Source organism: Felis catus, chromosome B3, assembly GCF_018350175.1.
Source record: "Felis catus isolate Fca126 chromosome B3, F.catus_Fca126_mat1.0, whole genome shotgun sequence".
Taxonomy (NCBI): Eukaryota; Metazoa; Chordata; class Mammalia; order Carnivora; family Felidae; genus Felis; species Felis catus.
Genome location: NC_058373.1, coordinates 66,192,053 through 66,219,850, shown reverse-complemented (window position 1 = coordinate 66,219,850; position 27,798 = coordinate 66,192,053). Strand labels below are relative to the sequence as shown.

At 39.1% G+C, this 27,798-nt stretch overlaps 1 long non-coding RNA gene across 1 annotated transcript in view; it reads right to left on the bottom strand.

The window, feature by feature from the left end:
• Positions 1 to 16,518, bottom strand: part of LOC111560837 — a 60,384-nt gene extending 43,866 nt beyond the window's left edge. The window contains exons 1-2 of the long non-coding RNA XR_002742977.2: positions 15,682 to 16,518; positions 13,235 to 13,449 (exon numbers count right to left, since the gene is read on the bottom strand). This is a non-coding gene — a long non-coding RNA (uncharacterized LOC111560837). The remainder of the gene's footprint in view (positions 1 to 13,234; positions 13,450 to 15,681) is intronic.
• Between the last annotated feature and the right edge of the window lie 11,280 nt (positions 16,519 to 27,798).

The following is a 27,798-nucleotide window of genomic DNA, read 5'->3' as shown; positions in this document are numbered from 1 at the left end:
AAGTATTTAAAAAAAAAAAAAAAAAAAAAAAAAGGCCAGCAATGGTCAGATGGGGATGTGACCCTGGAACAAAGTGAGGCCAATTGGCTTGCATGAGAACTCGTACCAAAAAGTTTTGAGGGGCACCTGGGTGGCTCAGTCTGTTAAGCGTCCAACTTCGGCTCAGGTCATGATCTCACGGTTCATGAGTTCGAGCTCTGCATGGGGCTCCGTGCTGACAGCTCAGAGCTTGCAGCCTGCTTCAGATTCTTGTGTCTCCCTGTCTCTCTGCTCCTCGTCTGTTCACACTCTATCTCTGTCTCTGTCTCTCTGTCTCAAAAATAAATAAACCTTAAAAAAAAAAAACAAGTATTTTGATTAAGCTCAGGGAAAGGAAATTCTTTAAAGGGACATAATTCACCCGAGTTAAAGGTGAACATTATCTTTGGGTCACTTTGCTCAGGAATATACAGCAGAGAATCACTCTAAGCAGAATAAAAGCTCCTTTCCTGACTCAGAGCCCTGCAGCAATGCCATCTGTGAATGGCTGCCAAGCCAGGAGCGTGCTAGAAAGGCATTTCTCAAACACACACACAGAGAAACACCCAAGGTATGCTGTGATCACCACACAGACCAGTTGTGAGCAGATAAGGGCCTTGGAAACAAAGTGCAATTTCTCCAAAGAAATGCTCTGATCCAAACGGCCTCCTGGAAAGTAGAAAATACAGTTAAATCTTAAATCGGTGTTACGTTATTCACGATTTATAGTCAATCTCTAGCCTGCCCCCCTTTCCCAAGAACTTCATTCTAAATGACAATTTCAGTTTGGATTTTAATATTCCTTCCAGTGGACTTTTCCCTGCTGGAATTTAAATGATTAAAAGCAAACAGACCCACAGTCATTAGCCCTCATCCTTCTGGCGGCATTTTGTGCTGTCGGTATGTTTATTTTTCTGAAATCAATGGAATAGACCCCGTAACATTCTGATTTTCTCTCTGCCTTGAAAAAGAAAACTAATGTATGTTCCTCACACATAAATTAGATACTGATCTTGGAATATGCAGCTGTTAGAAAACTACACATCAACTAAACCAACTTGTTCACAAGAAAAGTGGTAAAAGAAAACTGTTTCTTAGATTTGCCGTGAGTGCTTCCTTAACCGACCAATTTAATTGATAGGAAACAATGCTAACCGTAACTAGCTGGGGGGTGGGGGGTGTTTTATACCCCAGCTTCAAAAATTTACAGGACTTACAATCTTTGATTTAAGGTTTTTCCCCGAAACTGGTTTTATCCTGAACATCTGCAATATTAGTTTCTCCTTTCATTGTGTAAAAATCTACTCATTCTTTTATAATCCACAGAGAATTCCTATTCCTTCTTTGCACACACTGGCCCAAATATAATTCTTTCCCTTCTCATCATCTCAAAAACAAAATAAAACAAAAACCTCATGGCAAACCTATTTAATTGCAGCTCAGAGGAGAATATGGAAAAAAATTAAAATCTAAATCATATACATAGTGGAAAAAGACATTATAAATCTAAAGCAAATTAATAATGTCAAAATGTTTGTTCTTTAGAACTGATGCACTTTGTAAAATTGAGAGAGTATCAGAATATATGGTTTGACTCTAAAGGAAGTAAAATATTCTGATATATGGTGCACACATTTCTAAAACATATTTCTCAAGAGAATTCATGAAAACTGATGTTTCATTTTCCTTACAGTACATTCTGAACCAAGTTTCCTCATAAAAGGAGTGCACCATACTTTCAGAATGAAAAGCAAGACGTTTTCTTTGTTTCATTTCCCTCTCCAACCACAGAAAATATAAAGCATTGACTAAATTGTTACTGCCTATTCCCTCGAAAGGGAAAAAAATGAAAGAATTATGCTTTTAAGCAAGGCAAAAAAAAAAATCTCAAGTTAATTTCAGACATTTTTCTGTGACTCAGGCCTCAGTGTTCAAAAGTAGCATTTCAGTGAGTTGCCTGGTGACTTTTCCCTTTATGCCTTCCTTAAAACACCAAAGTCCTCCTAGAAATAAAGCTGAGAGCAGCATCCCTAGTCCTTTTCAGAGATTTACTGAAACAGACTGCTTGAGGCCAGATTCCAAACCTAGCTCAGTGCTTCCCAAACCTGGTTGCATATCAGTATCATCTGGGGAGCTTTTAAAAAATGCAGATGCCCTGGGCACACCCCCTAGTGATTCTTATTCAATATAACTGGTGGAGGCCCAGGAATATGAATTTTTTAACATGTCCCAAATGATTCTGATTTGGCTTGGAAAAACCATCAACGACACTAGATAAATGCTACTCCACTTATTGATGGAGTGGCCATGTTGATACTAACGCATTACGTCAACACCTACAGCCTCCCTCTTTGATAACAATCAGTTGATAAGGTTCCAATAAGCCATACTCGTTTACATTCATGCCTTTATAAAAACTGTTGTGGGAAAAAAAACATGAGAGAGACATCAGATGTTCTGTGATATTCTCTGGATTTCAAGATAGTATACCATCTTTTCCAAAGAGAACTTTTGAAATCTTACGTCATCTGACTTTTTTTAACATTTTATTTATTTTTAAATTTTTTTAAACATTTATTTATTTATTAGAGACAGAGAGAGACAGAGAATGAGCAGGGGAGGGGCAGAGAGAGAGGGAGACACAGAATCCGAAGCAGGTTCCAGGTTCTGAGGCATCAGCACAGAGCCTGATGCGGGGCTTGAACTCACGAACCCCGAGATCATGCCCTGAGCCGAAGTCAGACACTTAACTGACTGAGCCACCCAGGTGCCCCACATTATCTGACTTTTAAAAGGCTACTCCATAAAAATGAATAGCATGGATCTGATCTTAATGACTTCATTCTTCCCCAGCCATCCGTCAATCCTCCACATCATCCAAGGTTTTGTTTGGGGTCTAGAGCTCAACCTAAACTTGTTCTATGGCCTTATCCAAAGATTATGAGAATAAATAACGTTTTCCACGATATGACCTAACATTGGGCTTACTGAATTTAAATGTGCCAATCTAAAATGAAATCCAAAACTTTAAAGTAAACAAAATGCTACCTGTTATCCAACAACATTGAATACGTCCAAACTTTCAACTGGCGTAGTAGAAAGATTTTGGCTGCTAAGGAATGAATCCTGGCCTTCCTGCTCCACATCTTTCATGTCACTTTTGGTAGGCTTCTGAATTTTTAAGCTACAGCTCCTTTATCTGCATAATAGGAATAATGAAGTCAGCCTTCCAGTGTTATTCTGAAGATTAAACGGGACAATGTGTGGAAACTGCTGTGGTCATAATAAATGCTCAACAATTATGAAGAGTCAGGCTTTGGTACTGGAGAGGCTTGAGCTTTTATTTCAGTTCTACCTCTTGTGCATTAGGGAATCCCTTAAATATTCTAAGTCTCAATTGTATCCCTTATAAATGGACATAATAATAGTACCTGCTCCCTATGATGACAGCAAAGGACAATACACGTAGAGGATCTCATGTATTCCTCCAGGTTGCTGGCCCTTCGTAGGCATCATTAAATGGCAGTGATTTATTTTTACTTTCTTCCTCGACTTGCCCTCTGAAGATTTAGGAAGAAGTTTGCAGAAATGAAGATGATCTCAACTCTTTCACAGGTGAGGGCACTGAGCTCAAAGAGGCTAGGTGATTTCCTTCAGGTCATACAGCTGGTTAGTGCCAGAGCTGGGTCTCTAACTCCGAGTCCAGTATTGTCCTTACTATGGCAATACTTCTCTTACCTCCCTCAATGGAGAGGAATGCTATTTGTGACGAACCCAAATCACTGAGAAAACCATTACTTAATTACTCTCACGGCTAGAGAGTTCAGTTTTACTTGTCGGTTAAAAGAAAAGCAACCAGATCACTGTTTGTTATAAAATACTACTATTAGGGGCACCTGGGTGGCTCAGTCAGTTAAGGGTCCGACTTCAGCTCAGGGCATAATCTCACAGCTCGTGAGTTCGAGTCCCGCGTTGGGCTCTGTGCTGACAGCTCGGAGCCCGGAGCCTGCTTCGGATTCTGTGTCTCCCTCTCTCTCTGGCTCTCTCTCTCTCTCTCTCTCTCTCTCTCCCTCCCTCAAAAATAAATAAACAATAAAAAATTAAATTAAAACAATTTTTTAAAATTAAATAAAATACTACTATCCAAATGTAGTAACATTAACTCCAACGCCAAAGAATGACCAAATCTGGTTAAGAATCAGAAAGAGGTATTGTTGTATTTTTTTTTTTCCCAAATGCATATGAACGTGGACTCTGAGATGCCCTGCTCATTCTTGGGTTATTGGTTGTATCTAAACAGAAAACACACTCTCCTCATCTACCAACCACTGGAACACAAATCCCAGGAAGCACAGTCAGTACTCTCAGGGTGATCGATGACAGATGTACAGTCAGGAGGCACTCACTATGCTCTGAGCAGAGGAAAGGTCCACAGAGATATGGGCCAAGAAAAGCTGCACATAAAACTTGAAAAGAGGGCCATGCATCTTCGGGAGTCCCTTTGGACGTCTTCTTTCACTAACGGAGGACTGCAACCTAAGTGGTTTTTGGCCACAGCAGAAAGCAACAAAAGGCCGCATGGCTGATTTTTCTTAAATGAAAAAAGAGGGGGTTATGCTATTTAAATTGCACGGTCCAGATGGTGTTTTCCATCCTTCATGCTCTTTTGGTTATGGCCATGTCTTGCCTATGGCTTTTGTGGCAGGACGCACTCACCAGTCAGCAATTTCACCACTGCTTGGGTCCAAATGAGCTATGGAGAAAGAAATTAGGGTGAGTGGAGAGGCCACAGCTGGGAGACATCAGCCACACTCAACAGGCCTCTCCTGCATACGTAAACAGAGCAGACCGAGGGAACGAGGGTGGAGAAACAAAATACTGAGGTTTACAGGGTAGTACTTGGGGCCTGCAGAATACAACTAGCCACATGACATGTGCCTACAGGTTCTCACCCAATTGCTGAAAATCCCTGAGCGTCTCTGAAAAGGCGGCTATTCAATTCCTCAGCCGAAACGTTCAAACGCTTTTCGATACCACAAAATATTTTTTCATGCACTTAAACTGTTCCTTAAATACCTAACTGAAAAGAGAGAATCATTTAGTAAGTTTACTCTCGTGCAGGAAAGTGTCTCCTTTAATAATGGACTGTGTTAGCTGGATATGGAGTTCCTGCTGTGGTTTTAAATCTCTATCTTCACTGCAGTTCCCAGTTGAAAAATTCGGGGAATCAAAATTCACGTGGACCACTATCCTACCCTGTTTATTAGAAGAAACATTAAGGAATGTAACGTGTCTTTCATAGCATATTGCATTTGCACCTGAACTGTAAAAGGAAACTAATGCCTTTAGCGATGGATTATGGCTTTTTAAGTACCACTTTCCTTGCATAATACCGCAATAAAAAAAGAAAACATCCAAATGAGATATCAGCATTTTTTTTCCTACAGAGTGAAGGAAAAAAAAAAATTTTAACTCCATAGTTGAGGTTCGTGTTCAGCCACCTGCTAGTATAACACGAAACTGTTTCTTTTTCACTTTGGCCAAAAGCAAAGGGTCACACTTCCCTTTCTCATTTGCTTTCCTCTAATGTCACAAAGAATGAGTACTAACTCAGCCTCCTCCGAAAATGAACAATAATGTGTGAATAAGAAACTCTTCACCACAATTCTGCTAGCCCATGATGCTTTTATGATGTGTTACCTAATCGGGTCCTCCCCAGGAAAGAACATGAAATTTAAATCGTGGCTTACATCAACAGCAAACGCTAATAAGCTCTGTGCAGTGTTCGCCATGACTTTTTTTTTAGAATCTACCGTTCCTGCAAATACTGGGCAGAGCTTCTAAAACTCAGTTAATTCTGGGGTTCGCTTTTTAATCATTTTCTTCGATGCTATTGAAATTATTTAAAAAAAAAAAAAAAGAAATCCAATCTCATTTGCTTCTAGTTGGAATATGCTGGTTTTCTCGAAGACCAAATGTACTGAGACATAAAATTGCTCATACCCTTGGAAGCAGAACTTCTATGTCTGGAAATGTATTCTAAATCAGAGATTCAAACAAAGATTTCTGCAACTTTTTAATGTAACAGTGACACATAAGAAACAGGGTCACTGTCCACGAGTAGAAAAAGGATCAAATCAATTATGGGAGAGGACGGTTGGAAGGACATCGATTAATATTAGAAAATACAGCGAGACAATGTTAGGTTTTTCAAATGATACATGCTATTTATAAACTTGATCCCCATGTTTTAAGTACATGTTTATTTGCGTTTATATGTACATGATGATTTACATCTATATATACAAAGAGGATGAAAGAATGGAAAGAAAAAACATTACTTTTATTTTCTACTTCAACATTGTCTGTGATTCCCAATTTTTTTTACAATGAACACAGATTGATGTTAAAATGAGAAAAAAAAATAAATGTAAAAAAGTATATTATAAATTTCAAAATTGGATATCCTGAAGAATTTTAAAATCATACATCTTGGAACTGAAAGAAATCCCATCTGGCCTAGTCTTTTATTAAAAAAAACTCAGATGCGGCCCAGAGATCTTAACTGATTTGTCTAAGGAAATAGTTGAAAGATTCTACCTGTTTTTAATTGAAAAACAGTGCCATTAACTTATAAGAAAGACTGACTGTGCAGGGCACCTGGGTGGCTCAGTGGGTTAAAAGCGTCTGACTTCAGCTCAGATCAAGATATCATGGTTTGTGGGTTCGAGCCCCACATCAGGCTCTGTGCTGACAGCTCAGAGCCTGGAGCCTGCTTCCAACTCTCTGTCTCCCTCTCTCTCTGCCCCTCCCCTGCTTGTTTCTCTCTCTCTCTCTCTCTCTCTCTCTCTCTCTCTCTCTCAAAAATAAACATTAAAAAAAATTTTTTTCAGTAAGACTGAATGTGCTACTTCAAAGACCTGTATCCACCCACCATCAACTTGCAGGTTTCTTCTAATATCAAAGACAAGTGCTAAGACTTGAGATGAGTGATAAAATCCACAGCATCTGAACTGGGTGAGCCCCAGAGATCACCTAGCGCAGCATTTCCACACCACGTTCAATGGAATGACTGGTTCAGTGATGGTTTCAAGGAGCCTCCTCAGGGGAACAAGGACACTGAGCACATACAGCTACTTCCACTAGCACAATGCCATGGTCAGTTGTTTTAAATGATGCGTCTTAATTTAGAGTCCTCTAAAAAAACAAAATGTAGGTGCAGGTATTTTGTTTGGGAGATCAGCCCAGGAAATACTGCGAGGGAAATGAAGATGAAAATGAGTAAGACGATGGAAATTAATAGAGGTGTGTTGGTGTGGGGGTTACCACTGTGGAAAAATGAGGATCCTTTTGGCCGGGGACCCTCAGAGGTTGAGGAACATGCCTTAAAATTGGGTCACTGTAGATGGTAAAGCTAAATTATTTTTTTGAGTTTGTTTATTTTTTTGAGAGACAGAGAAAGTGAGCAGGGGAGGGGCAGAGAGAGGGAGAGAGAGAAAATCCCAAGCAGCTCCGCACTGTCGGCCCAGAGCCCAATGTAGGGCCTGAAGTTACAAGCCATGGGATCATGACCTGACCCAAAGACAGATGCTTAACTGACCTAGCCACCCAGGCGTCCCTAAAGCTAGACTATTTGTCCACTAACTCTTGTTCCACACTGATTGCTGATCCATCCTGGAAGGTTAACTCACCGGGTCTTGCCTCCCCACCCGGCTGAGCACTCCTCTGGAAACTGTCCTGGGTTGAGGGATGCAGGTGGACCATGAAAGAGTTCACTTAAACTCATGAGGTCATGGGGAGGACATAGGCTTAGAGGCAGGTTAGGCCTGAGGGTGAATCATGGCCACCTACACAACTTGGGGCAGGATATTAAATCTACACGAAAATCAAGTTTTTTTGTTGAAAAAGGAACAGCATTGTAAATGAACATTTTCATTAGGTTTTCATTCCCTTCCAACCTCCTTAGAATATCAAGCAATTTTCTATTGTGCCAGGTCACTAAGCAGGGCTGCTAAGAGCAGCAGTCTACTGTTCCTACCATTTGAATCGGGCAAAAAATGTGAATTTTAAACTATGCTCTATCACTTGCCATGTATGGTATTCCAACCATGAGCACTCATTTATCTTTTATGATAATTACCACTTATGCTAATTGGGTGGGTGCCTGTACCATTCGGGAATATTTTAGATCAATAATATCTGTTATAGGGGTGCCTGGGTGGCTCAGTTGGTTAAGCATCCAACTTCGGCTCAGGTCATGATCTCACAGTCCATGAGTTTGAGCCCCGCGTCAGGCTCTGTGCTGACAGCTCAGAGCCTGGAGCCTGTTTCAGATTCTGTGTCTCCCTCTCTCTCTCTGCCCCTCCCCTGCTCATTCTCTGTCTCTCTCTGTCTAAAAAATAAAAACATTAAAAAATTTTTAAAAAATAATATCTGTGTTATAATGAAACTGTGAGTGAATAGTAGAACTTTGAAATTTCATAATCACAATTAACACCACACTGGCTAGTGCTTAATATGTACTAAGCAACCTTTACAGTGGACTTAACACAGTTTATCTCAAGAAAGATCAATAATAATATTTGCAAGGTGCTATTGATAAGTTTATTTTACTGACGAGAGAAGTTTGAACTGAAAGAAGGTCAGTATCTTGGCCATGACTGTGTAATGCAGATGTAACATAACCGGAGCCCCAACCTAGATCGAATGAATCTAGAAATAGTGCAATAACTACGCTCCATTCCTTTCCACTTTATTGGTACTTGGACAGACTGCATGCATGCAAGTGAACTCAATGTACCAACCCCCTAATCACCAATGGGCTAAGGCAGTGTTCTAAAAATCAATAGTGGCTTAACAGAAATGACCAACATTCTACTTTAACAGGGCACCACTAGGGGCGCCTGGGTGGCTCAGTCGGTTAAGTTCTGACCCTCAATTTTGACTCAGGTCATCATCTCTGGGTTTGTGAGGTCGAGGGTTCATGAGATTGAGCCCCATGTTGGGCTCTGCACTGACAGCTTGTCTCTCCTTCTCTCTCTGTCTTCCTCCCTCTCGGCCCCTCCACTGCTCGTGCTCCTTCTCTCTCAAAATAAATAAATAAACATCAAAAAATAAAATAAAATAAAATAAAATAAAATAAAATAAAATAAAATAAAATAAAATAAAATAAAATAAAATAAAATAAAATAAAAAAACAGAGCACCACCATAAGCCATTCAAGTTTGTCATTCCCAGTCTTATTTTGGTTCCTTGGAGCCAGACAGATCTGGGTTCAAATTCTAGTCCAGCCCTTCATATCTGTGTAATGTCACACAAATGGCTCTGCTCCCACGTGGCTTAGTTCCCCAAAATGCTCAATTTACGGAGCTGGCAGAATACAAAAATTAATAAATACGCATTTGAAGTGTCTCAGAAATAGCACGTGCCCATAAAAGCATAGAGAGAAATTACTACTTCCCAAAATCACTCCGTGTCTGTTGACTTATTAGAATGCTCTGGACTCCAAGACTAGTATCATAAATGTCCCATTACTCAAAGTACATGAAAATGTCACTACTGTACTAATTAGGCATCTCTGTTGTTATGGCCAGTTTTCACAGCTAAAATGTTGTGCTTAGTTTTCACACTAAGTTAAAACCGGTCCAAAATCCCTGAAGAAGCATCAATTTTTAGATTTATGTGGAGTATCTATTTATCTATAGACAGAGAACAAGTAGTTGTACATACATACGCAAAATATATATATTCATGTACTAATATGTATAAATAAAATAATTTACTGCTGCCTTACATAGGCTGCTAAAGAAAACATGCAATTTTACCACTCCCAAAACATAATGAATTTATGAACTCATCTTGGTGAATGGATGATGTGGTAGTAGCAAAGAGTTAAGAGTCAAAAGAGGGTGGAGGAAATAAAATTAAGAAATGAAAAGCTATTCTGAAAATGCTGTGATTGCCCATCAGTGAAGTCATTTTGGAAAAATAGCCTATGGGTAAAATTGTAAACACCATATGTTTTTGAATATTGAAGCGTTGTCTAAGAAAATTACTGAAAATAGAAAAACCTGAATCCCAAGATTACTTTGCATTGGCAGATATATCCATAATATTAATACCCGTTTCCTTTAACACCTTGCTGTTTCTGCAAATGGTTATCTATACTAACTAAAATGAAGGCCACAAAGAATTTATGTCTTTATTGAACTTTATAAATTCCATACTTATTGGAAAAGAATGAGCTTCCAGCAAAAAAAAAAAAAAAAAAAAAAAAAAAAAAAAAAAAAAGCTTGTATTTAATCCACAGCTGTGTTTTTGGTGTTTCTGTCATTAACACACTATGACCTTTCTGTGTCTGAGATTTCTCACAGAAATCCAAGCAAAATGGTGCTGTTTGTCCTCTAAATTTATTCCAAAAGAAGTTATAAGTGGGATTAGATATTGTAAAATAAAAACCATTGTGCATCTATAAGTAGATCATATTTTACATTTTTAGTGTCCTCAGTGACTCTTTGTTTTTCAGACTCTTGAGAAGAAATATAGACAACATCACAGATGGATGCAAGCTTCAGTATCATTTTGCATAGCTAGTATTTTGTCATAGTAGCAAACCTAATGGACTAGGTCTAAAGGCGGTAGAAAGGAGATGCCTGGCATGATCCACACTAGTGTTTGATTAGATAGATATAATGTTCGTAGTAAAGCATGTCCCAAACCTACTTTCTGGGGAAACCCCAAAAGAAACAATACGGACTCCAAAAGGCATTTTCTCACAGTGTTAGTGTACACATCAGTCAACCATCACATGGTTTGGGAATGGTATAAATTTTCGCGCGTCGATTTCAGCAAGTGTATCAGTCTTAATGCTTTCAGCTGTTGAGCAACACATTTATCAAACTCATTCACATGCAATTTAATGAGTTTATAAAAGTGTTTAACAAAAGGTGGTTAACACTAGTTAATACAGACTCACATGAACAATCATTTCCTTTGAGTGCCTATTAATGGGACAAACAGAGCTCAACAAATAAAAGTGCTGTGTGATGTGGGCAAATCCTTCAACCACTCTGGTGTGCAGCACCTTTAGGCAGAGTGTGTGGACTGCTCGATTTGTAGTGCCCTCCTAATCCTAACGCATTATGAACTGTCATTTTATGTATCTCTTTTCATAGATTAAGCCCAATTTGAGGGTAGAATCGTACTGAATGAGAAAGTTAAAACATGGTGTAATGTTTTTTGGAAAGTTTTGGAAATGTTTTCTTTCTGGATTATTTCCATTCTTCCTCTCATTCTTGCTCACTTACATATTTACCTAACCAGGCAAAAAATAAGTCCATTTTCCTTTAACAATTAATTTATGTATGACATATTTTTACATTTTTTAATTATATTTCTATTTATATCTCTCCACGCCATTAAAAAGTAATCTCTCTGAGGGGCGCCTGGGTGGCCCAGTTGGTTAAGTGTTGACTTTGGCTCAGGTCATGATCTCACAGCTCGTGAGTTCGAGCCCCATGTCGGGCTCCGTGTTGACAGCTCAGAGTGTGGAACCTACCTCAGATCCTGTGTCTCCTCTCTCTCTGCCCCTCCCCTGCGCTCTCTCTCTCTCTCTCTCTCAAAAATAAAATAAACATTAAATTTTTTTTTAAAAAGCGACCTCTTTGAGAACAAGATCCATGCCTATTTCTTTTTTTATGTTCTTATTGTACTTAGCAAAGTGATTTATTCATAAGATGCGTCCATTAAACATTTTTAAAGAAATAAACGTTGTCTGAGAAGATCAGTTTAGTGAGAGCTCCGACGTCTGCCTCTCCCAGCCGCTGTCACGCTCACTGAGGCTGTGTATAAGAAATAATCTGAAATCCAGACTGGAGACTTTCTCCACTGTTGCCTTTTTTCCATTGCTCTAAGCTATTTCAGAAATCATCTGCTCTTGCTCTCTACCCTCTTGGCTTTGAGAATTGGTTTACACTCCTTGTTTTGTTCCATTTGGCTTTGGCACCTCTTCCCACACTGTTTACCTTGCGTACTGACCTTGGAAACCCCTAAGATTTGCCTCTGCTAATTGTCTCCGCCTCCTTTGGCTCCAAATTCCAAATCGTTGCCCAGACCAGGCCTCTGAGACACCACCTGCCCCATCTTGTGGAAAGGAGTTCATATTTGATTTCTTTGGATAAAATCCATCTTATCAGGTTCATCCAAATATCATAGTTGTTTGTAATGGGCCTTTGAAACCCAGACAGCAATGATAGGAGGTTTCTAGCTGTGAGGGTGAAGAGACCATTCATTCACTGGGTCCCAGTACCAAGTGCCGATGTTGAAACAAAGCAGTTGAGGAAAGGATGCGCTTCTTAATAGGATGTATAAAGAACATGGAAAAATAGTTAAGAATTAAGGAAGCTAAAATACAACTAAATTATAGAGCCTAGGAGATCAAAGAACTCCAGAGCTTTAAATAAATAAAAGATCTAATGAAAACCTTCACTCAACATAAATCTGCCTTATAAAATATTTCTGATACATGATCATTCAGACTCTATTTTAATATTCCCAGAAATAAAGAGCCAAATAAGGCAACAGCTTATAAATTCTGCATTGAATGGAAATCTGCATTCAGTAATTTCCCCCCGTGTTTGCCCCTATGCAGCCCTTTGGAACCACCCCCCCACCCCCCCCACACACACAAATTCCTTTCTTTTCCAAGTGATAACTCTTCAAATATTGTAAGATGGCCACGACAGCCTCCACTACCACCATCTTTGTGCGTGTGATTGTGTACTGTATCCATGCGGAGAGCTCATTATAAGAGCTTTCTTACCCTGCCTCAGTAGGCAAGTACCTTACACATCTTCTCTCTTATCGTAACTTAGGAAGTGATTGTTATTTTCACTCTGGGTTCATGTTTCACTTTGCAGAGCACGATTTCTACCATACACTAATAACGTGGCCTTTAAGCGTGAATTTTATTTTTTATTTACTTATTTATTTTTTGGGGGACAGAGAGAGACAGAGTATGAATGGGGGAGGGGCAGAGAGAGAGGGAGACACAGAATCGGAAACAGGCTCCAGGCTCCGAGCCATCAGCCCAGAGCCTGATGCGGGGCTCGAACTCACGGACCGAGAGATCGTGACCTGGCTGAAGTCGGACGCTTAACCGACTGCGCCACCCAGGCGCCCCAAGCGTGAATTTTAAAATGAGGAAGATGATACCTACTTCATACATTTGTTGCAAGGCGGACATGAATCAAAGTTTACTGTAAGAACGAAGTGAGGTCAAGGTTGGAAAGCACAGGATTCTCCACAAACTGAGACTGTCCTTAGGCATCAGCAGTAACCGCTTTCAAGCCAGGCATCTTCAGTCTGATATTTGTGCAACTGACTTCAAATCCTTCTATAATTATAAAAAATTAGACACCGCCAGTGTAAAAACTGAAACAGAAAGAAGTAGAACTAAGAGACGCCACACAGTAGAACAAAGAGCATTTGCTGCGTATCTGCTGAATCTTTTATTTGCATAGAATTTTAATTGTTTATATAGATGAAGATCATCCAGTGGTGTTCTGGGTTTTTAACATTAATATACAGGCGTCTTACCATGTCATTGGAAACTATCTCTTCATAAGTTCCATGTTGATGGATGCATGATCAAGTGAATGTGTCATGACTCTAGTAACTTGAGTTCCTCATTCGGAAATTTACTTATTTTAAAGACTTCACTATTATAAACAACTATGTAACAAACCTGTTTATCCATAAATATTACTGTTTTTAATGTTTACTGGAATACAGCTCAGATATTTTTTTAAAAGAGACAATCTTGATAAATATATTTCAGTTGATACTGTTAGCCAAAATGCAAGGTTTCAAACATATCTTATATTTTATCCCCTATATTTATCCCATATATATAATATCTATATATTATCCCATAACGACTCAATGGGCCCAATGTTTTAATGTCTTTTTCACAGTCCTGCAACTTCTACAAATATGATGTGTCTGCCTAAGTCTTCATTCAAATTAGTCATGTGAACTCTGAGGAAGAAGTATCTAGGATAGACACTGGAGACACCACGCCAGTTTGACATTGGTTCATTAATCAAAACTGGGAACATTTTTTCTTTTTTTTTTAATTTTTTCTTTTTAATGTTTTTTTTTGACAGAAAGAGAGAGACAGAGCATGAACGGGGGAGGGGCAGAGAGAGAGGGAGACACAGAAGCAGGCTCCAGGCTCCGAGCTGTCAGCACAGAGCCTGACGCGGGGCTTGAACTCATGAACCTTGAGATCATGACCTGAGCTGAAGTCGGACGCTCAACCGACCGAGCCACCCAGGCGCCCCGTAACTGGGAACATTTTTCAAATAGCTAAAAGTTTACTAACTGTACTATCAAGTAGTCCACGTGTCTCTGTATCATCAACAAGATGGTAAAATTTCTTCCAAAATATTCTATCACAAAGTAGATGCATCTTATATGTATTCAAATAAATACATGGAATTTGAAACCACATGTCAAATTTTAGAGGTAAACCATTTTAAAATAGCTATCAGTAGCTATTATGAATTAACAATCAGGTCTATCTCATTTCAACTGCCTAGACATTTATTCATACAATATTTAGAGTACTTGTTACGGACCTTGCCCTATGACCCATGTATGTTTTCAATAGAAAAAAAAAAAAACAGTAATGCTGCTTGGAAAATCAGGTTTACTGTTGTAAAAATAAAAACATAGGGGCGCCTGGGTGGCTCAGTTGGTGAAGCGTCCAACTTCAGCCTAGGTCATGATGTCACCGTCTGTGGGTTTGTGCCCTGCATGGGGCTCTGTGCTGACAGCTCAGAGCCTGGAGCCTGCTTTGGATTCTGTATCTCCCTCTCTCTCTGCCCCTCCCCTGTTCATGCTCTGTCTCTCTCTGTCTGTCAAAAATGAATAAACATTAAAAAAAAATTTAAAAAGCATAGACAATTATTATTAGATAATTTGTTTCTTAAATATAAAGGCATGGGTGGTTGCATGGATGGCTGGATGGATGGACGGACGGATGGATGGATGGGATATAATATCTAAAATGTTTGCAACATCTTAAAGCTTTTAAGGTCAATAGTACATTGTCCTGCATCCACTGAACTTTACTTGTGGGTTGACAGGCAGGTCTTATCGAAGTACATGTTTGCTAAAAGAATCAGTTCTCCTCTGTTAGCCCTAACTACTATATAATGGTAGCACTGTTTTGTTCCACTGCTTAATAACTGAAATGTTTCAATGGATACATTGTATTCTGCAAATATGATTCTTCACACAATAAAAATAATTTCGATATTAGATTTTAGATATTAGTTTATCACTAAAATATTATTTATTCAAAGCACTGCCTTACAAATGAGCTTTAAAAGAATTACTCATTTTTTTCTTGCGATGGATAAAATAAGGGTGACAACATTAAACAAGCCTCTCCGCACTACCCAGAAGACTCCATCCAATGTCATTCTGGGTTTTTGTCATAACTTAAAGGGAAACTTTTATAATATCTAGAGCCCATGATGTCCTGCAAATAATGAAGGAGGATGTTCCAAATTCCTTACAGCAGAAAACCATTTAGACGACACCAAACTTGTTTCCAAATGGAACAGCCATCTACAGAAAGAAAAGTTATGGCCTTACCTTATTAATCTGAAGAGACTTGGGAGAAGCTTCTGCCGGCAGCTCCTGCCATTGTCGCTACTGAAAACCCAGCTGGTGTCAGTATCATATCCTCCAGGAACACGGGCCACGGAGCTGGGCTGACGTTTGCTGCTGCTGCTGGAGCCACTCCTGTTGTTGGCTGCTTTGCTCCCCGGAAGCTTCGTGCACCGTATCTGCGCAGCCCTCCTGGAGTTGCGTCTTCTGGTGCTTACCGATTCCAGGGCCGACCACCAGCCTCTCACGGAGATGTCTTACGTTAACCTGCCCACCATCATTCTGGGTAGCACAGACTCTCCTCTGTGCTATGTGGGCATTGCCATCCCGTGCCACAATAAGGGAGCTCACTCAGCGGGTCTGAGGTGGTAAATACAGGCCTAGGGAAGTTCTGAGCATGCGTGGCGCCGCCACCCTGTGAACTCCTGCAGGAGGCCACACCTCATCTCTCCTTCCGTGGAGATCCTGCCTCCAGAAGATTGGAAAGGAAGAGGGGCCGCTGCTGAAAAGGCTGTAACAAGGAGGAATTTGAAGGTGGGTGGGCTGCTTTAGCTGCTGAGCTCACTGCTACTCAACCTGAGGGAAGAGCCTGGTCCTGAGTTGTGCAAGTGTCCTCTGTCCCTATTCAGTCGTTCCTTACTGTGGACTGGCGCACTTAGCCAACCACTGAGGTCTGGTTTGCAGCTCCCTCTGCTCAGGCCGCTGAATGGATAGGAACAACCAATCGCTGAGTGGCCTTAAGCTGTTCTTCCACAGGCTCTAAAACAGGAAATGGAAATCAGGTTGACAAAAATGCAAGTTTCAAAAAAAGTATTAAAGGGGATCTTTCTTACCCTTCCAACATTTGAAAACACAGCCTCTTTATCCAGCATGTTACAGGAGCTACGCAGTTTTCCTGATCTCTATTTCGAACTTATTCGTCTTTATTTTAATTCTTCTCTAGTTCGTTATCTCAAAGTTAAGGTTTCTTATAATTTGTCTCCAACACAGGATACCATGAAAAGTATATTGAAGGGGAGAGAGGTAATTTGGTTTGAATAATCACTGTTGAAGGTACTACCTCAATTTTTTTAAGTATATTAAAATGAGAAAATAGTTGAAACCCGCTGGACAACCATTGAGGCGATACCTACAGGTTCTATTTGTATGACCAGGAGACTGTAAGTTTATGCAGAACAAAGGCAGAATCTTTACCTGTGATTTTCTTCCACTGGAACAATGTCTTTGTTGTCTATGACAGGGTAAATGAGCATTTATACCCAGTAAAGAAACCGTATATGAGGAAAAGAAGTAGTTAAGGTAGGAAACCAACACGTATTGAGCACCTTCTATGTGCCAACTGGCATTGCTTTAACTCTCACAAAAACTACAACGCGGTATATTAGATGCTCAGAGGAGCCGAGTCATTTTCCCTGGGCCTCATAGGTAGTAAGTGACACAGCCCCGTTCTGACTTCAGATTTCAAGCTCTCTCTCATTAACCATGCGGCCTCTCAGCTACCAGATGGTCTTTCATGAAGAAAGTAAAAACCTGTTGAGAAGATGTTATGAAACATCTTAAGACATTTAAAAATATTTAGTATTTTTATTTATTTATTTATTTTATATTTATTTATCGTTTTTAATATATATAGAAGACATAATTATTCCCATATCACTGCGATTAAAATAAACAATATTAATCTCCACATTTTTATGCTTTCAGGCTTTAAGTTGCCTCTCTTGGAACCCCTGATGGCATGGAGACACATGACGTTGAGTTTCTTTTCATAACCGAACAGTTTCCTTTTACAGTCATAATACGCTATAGATTAGCGTCGCATCACAGGATTATCAAGCTTGCTAACCAGCCCTTCTCCACGGTCTGAGAAACTCTAGATCTTTATTTCTGTAGCACAGGATTAGGAGGAAAATATCAACTCCAAATGTCAAGGTAATTGAATCATAGCAATATCCAGAATCCTAAGCAAACCAACCCCTCTTAAATCAGAGCTATGACAGCATCAAGAATGAAAAATGCGGATTATTTTTGACACTCCTTTTCTTCATTGTAATCGTTCTCCTTGCTTTGCTTTGCCTCTTCTTGTTTATTTATCAAATATTTATTGTGCATTTATTATGTCCCTGGCATTTTGCTGGGACCTTTGCCAACTTCTGGTGAGAGAGAGTAGTGAAAATTAAATATTAGAAAAGAATGTGTTATCTAATGCTTTGATGAAATTCCCCAGTCATGCTGAAAAAAAAAAAAAAAATCTCATCGGGAACAAATAGAAAAAGAAGTTCCAGAACAAAATTAAAAAATAATAATGATAGACAGATAGATAGATATTGACCTTATACCTAAAAGGGAAACTAAGTTTAGGACTTGTCAATTAAACATGGGATGAGCAACATCAAAATATCTGCTATTCTCATCAAGCATCATTCTTGAAATTTTGACTGATTTCAAGAAGATATAAATCAGAAATAAGAGATGTTACTATTAGAAAACACAAGGCAAGGGGCGCCTGGGTGGCGCAGTCGGTTAAGCGTCCGACTTCAGCCAGGTCACGATCTCGCGGTCCGTGAGTTCGAGCCCCGCGTCGGGCTCTGGGCTGATGGCTCAGAGCCTGGAGCCTGCTTCCGATTCTGTGTCTCCCTCTCTCTCTGCCCCTCCCCCGTTCATGCTCTGTCTCTCTCTGTCCCAAAAATAAATAAACGTTGAAAAAAAAAGAAAATACAAGGCAAAATGATGATAATTTGCAATGACTAGAACCCCACACATAAGAGAATCAACACAAAAATGTTAGAATTAATAAGATAAATAAAATAACCAAATATAAGATCCTTTTTTCAGCTATTTTGGAAATTTTACACGTACAAAAAAGTTGAAATAGTAATATAATGACCATCTGCATTTTTTAAACCAAGATTAATCAATTGTTAAAAGTTTTTGCCACATTTGCTTTTTATCTCATTTTATCCATACATCTATGTTTGTATATTTTCCCTCTCCCTCTCCCTCTCTCTCTCTCTCTCTCTCTCTCTTTAATTTTTCTTTTTTTTTTGCTAAGGCCTTTAAGAGAAAGTTAACAAACATTTCAATACTTCATTCCTAAAACTTCAGCACGTATACAAGCATTTTTTAAAAGTCGATATCTTCACACATATAAGCAATAACTAGTTAGAACTATAGTGAAAGAGATATCATTTGCAATAACAACAAAAAATTAATGACCTTATTGAGAAATATGTTGGATCCAAATATCCAAATGAGGAAAAGTATTTTAAAAATTTGCTGAGCTATATAAAAGACAAACTACAGTTCTGGATAAAAGACAACATACAATAAAATTCCCATTTTTCCCGAATTAATTCATATGTGCATATCGCACAAAATCCAAACAGAATTGTATTGCCATATTTTTAAAACCTTAACAAAATCTTTCTAAAATTGATCTGAAAAACATCAGGCAAAAACCAAAAATATAGTTTTGAAAATAAATAAGGAAAGAAGACTAATCCTATACTTAGGCTTCCTAGTGAACCAGGGACCATACCTACTGGCATTAAAGCAAAAGTCAAGCCCCATTTTATCACTTCAACTTCTTTGACCTTGAAGAGGTGATTAGCTTCTTGGATTTTTGAGTTCCTCATCTACAAAGTAGACACAAAAACATTTATCATGCAGGGTTACGTGAGGATTCCAAACAACCCTCTTGAAGAAAGCAGTACAATGTCCAGGCGATGACCAAAAAAAGTCAGTATATGTTTTAGAGGTATTTTTCAGCTCTTCTGGGATTACACACTATGACTAATTTGGATCTCAAATAAATTTCAGTTCTATGTAAAGTTGGGATGTTACAAAATATACATACATGCTACAAAATTTAAATATTAAAAAATAAGGAAAGAGAAGCCAACCATACAGAAAGGAAATGTAAAGTAACATTTAACAAATCTCCAGGGCAGAAGCTTTTTACCTTTAGGATGATACAATAAATTATAAAATTTATGCTCAGAAAAAAAATTTGGAAGAAAACATACCCAGGTATTAGCAATTGTTGTCTTTGGGTGGTGGAACTATGAATAATCTTTTCCTTTATTCAGCTTTTCTGCATTTTCCAAGAGCTGAAAGAAGCATATATTAATTTTATGATAAAAATATTTTTCAAAAAATCAAAATGAAATAACCACAGTACACTGAAGGCAAGAATGAATGTTACAAGAAACGTGGTTTGTTTTGTTTTGTTGTGTTGTGTTGTGGTTTTTTTGTTTTTGTTTTTTTTAAGGCTTCAAAGGTAAAGAAGCACCAAACACTTCCGAGGTGACCCAAGAGTCAGAAAAGGCTTCACAAGAGAAAGTATATCTAAGCTAATTCAAAAAATGAATAGGAAATGGACAGAAGGAAGGGGCTACCACACCTCATGGAAGGGTAAAGATAAAAGATAGACTAGAGGATGATAGCTACATTGGCTACGGCAAGGGGTTTTTACTTCCCTCTACAGGCAGAAAGAAGCAATATATTCATCCCTGGGTACTAGGGTGGATGAGTGGATGGATCGATGGATGGATGAGTGATTTGATTGAAATTAAGGATTTTAAGCTGGTGAGAAATAGGGGAAGAATGCAGATAGCTGTAGGAAGTATGCCATGGTAAGGCTTATTATGAAGAGATCATTAGGAGACTATTTTGCAGGTAATAAATGGTGAAGCCTGCTTTGTGAAAGAGAATCCAGCTAGGAAGTTAAGTCAGCTCATCTGCACATCATCTGCTTTCTCTGTTCAGTACTTAGGCGATGTGTGGCATAAGGAGAGAAAGAATGAGAAAGTGGATGTACAGAGAGGCAGCCAGAAAGCAAAGAAGACAGACAAGATAGGAAAGACAAAGTGGCAGAGAAAAGAGAGAAGAGAGACAATGAAAGAGAAGAAAAGAGGGGCAAGAAAGAAATGGGTGGGGAAAATACAGAGGGCAAAAATACATGGAAATATTTTTCTGGGTAATGAGAAAAGAGGAAGAATTTTTCAGGTATCATAACTAAAACAGCACATACTCCCATAAAGCAGCAGCAATTGTTCATTTATGGTTATTTCTATTATTTGTGCTTAATTCCCATTAAGATGGGACTCCTGATGTTTCCATTTCTTTTGCTTCTATGGAGTGGACCAGCCAGTACATCGATTTCCCGAATATGATCAATGAACCCTTGCTATTAGTGGACTCATTTAGGCTCATGGCCATCCGCAGCCCACAGCTACACTGTTCAAGCTTTCAAGTTGTCCTCAGTAGAGCAGCAACCCATTCCCCACTCAAGCCAAAATTGTTACTCTGCTATTTGAATTCTTACTTAAAATAACACAAATTAATAAATGTATTGAACCACCTGGTCGGTACCAAGGAGCTAACATTGCTATTATTTGCTAAAGGCAATATAATTTGATCTAGTACACTCCCGTTTGCTTAACTATAGATCCTCGTTCACAGTGCCAAGGGGACAGTTTTTGAAAAGATGATATTTTTATCTATCTGAATCGCCAGGAAAAGGACTATAGATCATCTCCTCAAACAAACAAACAAAAAAAAAAGGTTTATTTTCATGAGTGAGGTTGACCACATCGTTTACTAATATTGGCAAAGGTGCAGAGCCTACTGACTAAAGATAAAACCGGTGTTGCCCCTCAAGAGGTTTTTTTTTTTTTTATGTACAGCACATTGGAGGAGTGTTGTTTATTACAGCTAGGTAAATATTTTTAAAGACTTGTTTTGACGGAAGCTGTGTTTCTTCTAAGAAGAGAGGTTTATGGGGATATTGTAGCAGCCTAGAAGATGCAAATCAGTAGCATTTATGAGCTGGGGAAAAAGATAGGTAGGCATGAAGTTGTACATGACATACAATGAAAATGTACAACTTTTGTTATTAAAATTGCACATGGATATCTAAGGGAAGTGACTATTTCTCTTACAGCATGCCTTTCTCATGCACTGGAAATATAGTTCCATATAGTTCGTGTGCATGTGAGCTCTCATTCAAGAAGACATTATATGGAGAATCCTAAATTTACGGAAGATATAAATTAGAGGATAATTATGCACAATCCAGAAGGACTTTTCAACATAAGCGTTTTTTTTACACATTTATTTTCAAGAGAGAGAGAGAGAGACACAGAGTGTGAGCAGGGTGAGGTGGGAGGAGCAAAGAGAGAGAAGAAGACATAGAATCTGAAGAAGGCTCCAGGCTCTGAGCTGTCAGCACAGAGCACAATGTGGGGCTCGAACCCATGAACTGCGAGATCATGACCTGAGCCAAAGTCGGACAGTCAACTGACTGAGCCACCCAGGCACCCCCACATAAGTTTTTTTTAAAGAAGTAGCTCACTTAATGTGTTTAAAACATGTTTGATATATAGAACTGTCACCTCCATGCAATCCATCAAAACTACATGTATTAGGTAAAGTGAGATATATCTATCTGTAAGTGGAATTTAAAGACATAATCAGAAGGTGTTCCACAAAAGCATGAAAATAAATAAAAATACTTTAAAACTTATTCATTTTTTAAAAAATTTCAGTAGATGCCCTTGTACAGCATACAAGAAAGGCAAGTGTTCATTTTAAACTTAAACATAGAATTCAAGGGAAGTACTGATATCTTTTTCCTGCATAATTGAAAGATTATTGGATTGTTAGTCAGATTACTGACCTTGGGCACACTGGATGTCAGCTTCCAAAACCATCCTGAAAGATTCTTTATCCTATGAGACTAATGTAAGGTTTTAGGCATGGTGCACTTCAAGAAAAAAAAAAATGTTTTTAAATATACCAGTAGTTCTCCAAGTGTACTTCCCAGACCAGCAGCATCTGGAAACTGAAAAATGCAAATCATCAGACTCGATCTGGACTTAACGTATCAGAATCTATGGGGTGAGGTCCCGCAATCTGTGCTTTAACAAGCTGTCCAGATGGTTCTGGTACACCCTGAAGTTTGAGAACCACTGAAGTGAACTAATAGAGAGAGCGAGCCCTAATATATGCCTGCATCTGGTTACTGCTCTATGTGGTTATTTTCCATTTCTCCTCTCTGGAATGCTGGGCATTTGTCCCGGGGCTGTGGTGGGGAGTTGTGAGGAGAGAAGGAATGTGAGGAAAAAATTTGTTTGGGAAATAGAGTTGAGGGTGTCTGCACTACTCACAGGTGGAAATGTGTGATAGGTAGATGCGGTTAAAAAGTCCTGGATGCAGCAGAGAGAGCAGGACTAACAGGAGGGACAGTGGAGAGAAGAAAAAAGGAGAGGAGGGATAAAGAAAAGAGATAGGGAGATTATTTAGTCTCATATAAAAATCTCTGCAAAATATTATATGATGATCAAAATGAATGTGTGCACTCTATAGCTGTTCACAATACAAATAATCTCAATTTTATATTAAATGAAAAAGGTCACAGGTGACTATGTAAAGAATCATTCTTTTTGAAAGTTAAAAATGGCTAAAATAGGGACCTCTGGGTGGCTCAGTCGGTTGAGCATCCGACGTCAGCTCAGGTCATTAGCTCCTGGCTCATGGGGTTGAGCCCTGCGTGTCAGGCTCTGTGCTGACAGCTCAGATCCTCTGTCTCTCTTTCTCTGCCCCTCCCCCACTCGCACTCTGTCTCTCTCTCTCTCTCTCTCTCTCAAAAATAAACATAAAAAAAAATTTTAAATGACTAAAATAAAATATAGGCATATACTTTTTAGAAATATAGTTAGATGCGATAAAATGATATTTAAAAAAAAACAAAGGAAAAATGAACACAGGATTTGCAATAGTGATTATGTCAGGTAGGAAAAGATGGGGTGAAGGGGCAGAATGGGACCACAGACCAGACAGGAGTTACTGCCAAGGTCTCAACTTCTGTGTTAACTGTCTGACTCATTTGAATACATGTGGGAGGGAGGGAGGAAGGAAGGGGGGAAGGGAGGAAGGGAAGAAGGGAGGAAGTCATTTGTGGACTAATGATGACCAAGGATTATGGATGATCCAATTTACGCAACTGATATCTATTAAAAAGTTACACGGGCACCGGGGTGGCTCAGTCAGTTAAGCATCCAACTCTTGTATTTGTCTCCGGTCATGATCCTAGGGTCTTGGGGTAAAGCCTTGCATCAGGCTCCATACTGAGTGCAGAGCCTGCTTAAGATTCTGTCTCTCTCTCTTCCTCTCCATCAATCCCGCTCTCTCTCAAATAAATGATAGATAGATAGATAGATAAATTTACAAAGATTCTAGCAGTGAAATCATAAAATATGCACTTGAAAACTATCGGAATTAATCCAAAAAATAAGAGCTCTTTATTTTAAGTAGGTTATTAAAACAATTGGGCCTTTCTTTACACAGATTATGTTACAAAGCTTTGCCTATGAATTGTTTATATTTAATAAAACAGGAAAAATGTAACACGTTTCACCTTTAGGCAAGAGTGATAAAATAAAATGTGTCTTTAAGGTTTGCCCTGCCATTCTTTTCGCAGCACCTTGCTCTCTTTTATTACCCTGTTCCTATATTTCCAGGGCCCTCGTCTATGGAGCATAGGGGTAGAGGAGTAACTACTCTCAGTAGCACTAAATACAATTTGTTGGTTCTAACCACCGCCATCAAACCTGATTTAATCTGTGTCAAATTGCCTAAGGCCCTTCTTCCGCTGCATGGCAATGAGTAGCAAAATATTCGTATAGACTAATTAATCCTTGCTAACAACCTAGTTACTGGTCACCTCCTTTGAGAGAGATGGCGAAACCTAGTTGCAATGTACAGCCTCTCGAAAGATCTTTAAGGCTACGTGAATATTTGGAATTTAGAACTCTGTGGCATGCCAGGGAGGAAGATATTTCTGATCAGAGAGACTTTTCATGAAGGCACACCACCTGACTAGCACTCAACCTTACTTACTCGGAAGATTAGATATGCGTGTAATGGTCGTTTATAAAGGTAATATTTAAAATATGTATGTATATAGGTCCTTGGTGGTGATCAAGACTGAAGACTGATTCTAGGAGGTTGGACCATGTTAACGCTAAATTATATTCCATTAGAATAGTCACATGTCCGTGGGACCGAGAACATTTTCCCATATTTACCTCTTTTTCCCATTGAGATTTAATTGGAGGATTTACAACGATCAAGGGACATGGAAATGGTGAGGTTGTACCAAATAAATGTGTCCTTTTTTTTTTAATAATTTATTGTCAAATTGGCTAACATACAGGGTGTAAAGTGTGCTCTTGGTTTGGGGGGTAGATTCTGTGGTTCATAGCTTACATAAAACACCAAGTGCTCATCCTAACAACTGCCCCCCTCAATGCCCATCACCCATTTTCCCCTCTTCCCCACCTCCCCATCCACCCTCAGTTTGTTCTTTGTATTTAAGAGTCTCTTATGGTTTGCCTCCCTCCCTCTCGGTTTGTAAATATTTTTCCCCTTCCCTTCCCCCACGGTCTTCTGTTAAGTTTCTCAAGTTCCACATATGAGTGAAAACATATGATATCTGTCTTTCTCTGACTGACTTATTTCACTCAGCATAATACCTTCCAGTTCCATCCACATTGCTGCAAATGGCATGATCTCATTCTTTCTCATTGCCAAGTAGTATTCCATTGAATATATGATCCACATCTTCTTTATCCATTCGTCAGTTGTTGGACATTTAGGCTCTTTCCATAATTTGGCTATTTTTGAAAGTGCTGCTCTAAACATTGGGGTACAACTGCCCCGTGCATCAGCACTCCTGTATCCCTTGGGTAAATTCCTAGCAGTGCTACTACTGGGTCATAGGGTAGATCTATTTTTAACTTTTGGAGGAACCTCCCCTCTGTTTTCCAGAGCAGCTGCAGCAGTTTGCATTCCCACCAACAGTGCAAGAGGGTTCCCATTTCTCCACATCCTCGCCAGCATCTATAGTCTCCTGAGTTGTTCATTTTAGCCACTCTGACCAGCGTGAGGCGGTATCTCAGTGTGGTTTTGGTTTGTACCAAATAAATGTGTCTTACCCAAGTAGCCAAATTTAGGTGAAATGTTATTTTAAACTATATATTGATTGGACTTACATTTTCCTTTACCAAGTGTAATGAAAGTGGATACTATTATATATATTATATATATATAATATATATATAATATATATATTATATACATATATATCAGAATCTACCATAAATTTTACAGTATTTATATAGAGAGACATCAGATACATATACCATACATACATATTACCTGATAATACATAAAAAACATTTAATTATGTTTACTTTCAAAGCAATGCCATCTATAAAACAACACAATATTATACACTTAGCTATCTCGACTCACATATGTTTAGGCACTTAAACCATGTGTATGCCTTTCCCCATTACCCATGAGTGAGAATTTCTTCAGGGTAGGTAATAATTTTTTTCCCTACTCATGCAAAGCAAAAACACTAAATGGATTTGGTCCAAGACTTTGCAAAAGGGACTTTACCTATGCACTAAGGTCACATAGACTCTTGAGAAAATTATATTCCACCTAAGAATATATTTATAATAGAAATCGTTTAGTAAATGGAATCAAGATTTGAAGTGGGATGGTCATGCATTGCCTCTATTGGAGAAAAAAGAAAGTGTGATCATTTATTCACAGGCACAGATTCAAGCCAGATACCTATAAAAAGTTAATGGGAAGATTCAGAACCTCATAAAAAGCTGTAGAAGAGCATCCTGCCCCACATCAAATCACCATACGCATCCGTTGTGCGTGGTGTACATTACGTCTGAGAAAATGGAAGTTATGCATATAAAAGGCTACCGATATGTTAAATCATAGATACTCACCAGGCTGCATATGCACAATACTCAAGACACTCTAATCTGAGCATTTTTTGTGAGAACACAATCAAATGTACTTTGTTACATTTGATAGACCTTAGTGTTAGTGCTTTCCTGTTAGCTGTAATTTGTAGGAGGTGCGGATGAAACTCGCTCGGGTGTTCAAGGAAACGTAGACTTTCTGTACTGCGCTCCTCGAAATTGTTTCTGCCTCCACCCATTATCTGGTCACAATGGCACCCCGCTTCTAGATACCAAAATCTGTATTAGTAACCTAGGGCCGTATAACAGTTTATCCCATAACTTAAAATTTAGTGGGTTAAAAATAGCAAACATTTATTATCTCCCTGGTGCTGTGGTTAGAAATCCAGGTTTGGCTTAGCTGGGTCCTGTGCTTCAAGATTTCTGCATTGTTACAATTAAGGTGTCAGCTGGGGCTACCTCTCCAGGCTGAACTGGGGGGGAAACCTTTCAAGGTCACTCACGTGGCCAGTGAGTAGGGCCTCAGGTCTTTGCTAGCTGTTGGCCAGAAACATCAGTTCCTTGCTGTGCTGCCCCGTCCACAGAGCTACTGGCAACATGAGTCTGCTTCCCACAGGGCAAGTAAGGGCTCAGAGAAAGAGAGAGAGAGAACATGAGAGAGCCAGCAAGAGGGAAATCAGTTTTTTGTAACCTAATTTCAAAAGTGACACATCATCCCTTGTTCTGTTTTCTGTTCTTTAGAAGTGAGTCACGATATCCAGCCCACACTCAAGGTGAATGGGGGTGTGTTACACAGGGCGTGAATTCCACAAGGTGGGGATCACAGGCAGCCATCTTACCGGCTGCCTGCCACAGTGATCTTCTGTTTGGAAGGAATTCGCCACACATTTCTAATTACCCAGGAATTGTACAAACTTTCTGGGAGGATGGCATTTGATTCTCATGGTTTATCTACATCTAGATTATTAATTAAATCTGAGACATTCTATCTGTAGAGTGTAATAAGATCATACAAAAGTTTAAGTCTAGAAGGTAAGGGAAGATGTCCCTGAAGAAATTTTAACTTTTAAATTTTTTTTTAACGTTTCATTTATTTTTGAGACAGAGAGAGACAGAGCATGAACGGGGGAGGGTCAGAGAGAGGGAGACACAGAATTTGAAACAGGCTCCAGGCTCTGAGCTGTCAGCACAGAGCCCGATGCAGGGCTCGAACTCACGGACAGTGAGATCATGACCTGAGCTGAAGTCGGACGCCTAACCGACTGAGCCACCCAAGCGCCCCCAAAATTTTAACTTTTAAACAAAGATG